This window comes from Suricata suricatta, chromosome 14 (genome assembly GCF_006229205.1).
Source record: "Suricata suricatta isolate VVHF042 chromosome 14, meerkat_22Aug2017_6uvM2_HiC, whole genome shotgun sequence".
Taxonomy (NCBI): domain Eukaryota; kingdom Metazoa; phylum Chordata; class Mammalia; order Carnivora; family Herpestidae; genus Suricata; species Suricata suricatta.
The window spans coordinates 69852969-69854628 of NC_043713.1; the positions used below are offsets into that span (position 1 = coordinate 69852969).

A 1660-nucleotide genomic window follows, 5' to 3' on the forward strand; every position below is an offset into this window, starting at 1 on the left:
GATGCATAGGAGCACATGTACCCCAATGTTCATAGCAGCAATGTCAACAATAGCCAAAACATGGAAAGAGCCTAAATGTCCATCACCTGACGAATGGATCAAGAAGATGTGGTATATATTCACGATGGAGTACTACATGGCAATGAGAGGGAATGACATATGGCCCTTTGTAGGAAAGTGGATGGACCTTGAGGGTGTCGTGCTGAGCGAAGTAAGCCAGGCAGAGAAGGACAGATACCATATGTTTGCACTCATAGGTCTAGCAGGAAAACAGGAGAGACCTAATGGAGAACACGGGGGAGCGGAGGAGGGAGAGAGAGTTGGGGAGAGAGAGACGGATGTAAAATTTGAGAGACTACTGAATGCTGAAAATGAACTGAGAGTTGAGGGGAAAGGGGGAGGGGGAAAAAGGTGGTGGTGATGGTGGAGGGCACTTATGGGGAAGAGCACTGGGTGTTGTATGGAAAACAATTTGACAATAAAATATTATGGAAAAAAAACCCCTAAGTTTGTTACAAGTCCTCTCCAAGAATATCCTTGACAATGAGACACATTCGCAGTGGGATGGAAGTAAAATGGTAACTGTACATGTTAAGACTGAAAAGTGGTCATGGCCAAAGATGTGGTTAGAGTTCATTACGATGCAATTCACCAGAAAATGTGTTTATTCATGTGTCACACAGCACAAAATTATTTTAAAAGCATGTAGAGAAAGTTACAGAGTTGTAAACAAAATATAGGACTTTTTAAACAACATAAATAATTGTTTTAAATGAATGAAATTCCTGATAAACATAGGAAATATTTTGGCATAACACAGAGTGCTTGTATTCTAGGCAGAAAATTTAAAAGTGAATAAACCTTTTGTTTGCCATTTTGAATATGAGTAGAAAAATAGTTCAAGAAAATTTTGACCTTTTCCCAACAGAAAACAGAATTTTAATTATTCATCCATGTATTTTGATACTAAATCTCATTTATTTACTGAATATATTTTACTTCTAACCGGTACTGACTACACTTAAAAAATAATTTCCAGGTTTGTTTTTGAAAATCCTCCTACAACTTACTCTTACACATTTAGATCTTGATCTAAGTTTTCTTCGAATAACCAGACTCATGTTAGGACAAAATTATTTTTAGTTTCCTTCAACAAAAGAAATTGTTCCCATTCTTCATGCTTTTTCCCTCCTAAAAACACATTTCTTAATTTCCTGGAACATATAGTTGTTTTCCTTATCATTTTTACTAGTCTATATTATATTATTAGAATCCCTAACTCTAGAAAGGTAGTTTTCTAGTCAATAGCAATTATGAACAATTTTTTATGCCACTATTCTTTAGGTAAGCAAAATTTATGACTACATTTCACAATTTCTAGAAATGTAGTAAAATATTTCACTAATGAACAAACTGGGTTTATGAACAGACCCACATTTACCTTATAGTTTTTCTCTAATGAGACAAAAGTAGATAAACCGATGGTGAATACTTAATGTTTTATTGTTATTTAACTTGCAAAAAACTAAAGAAACACAATTGTTAGAAAGGCTTTATATACTCTTCTTAGCAATGGATAGATTAAATATGATCCTTATCAAACCCCCAAAAGCCTGTTTTGCAGTCGCAGAAAAGATGCTCTCAAAATTTCCATGGAATT

At 34.7% G+C, this 1660-nt stretch overlaps 1 pseudogene and 1 gene segment (V, D, J or C); both read left to right on the top strand.

Annotated features, from left to right (window-relative positions):
- Positions 1-1660, top strand: part of LOC115277666 — an 869742-nt gene that overhangs the window by 116797 nt on the left and 751285 nt on the right.
- Positions 1-1660, top strand: part of LOC115278304 — a 12300-nt pseudogene that overhangs the window by 9882 nt on the left and 758 nt on the right.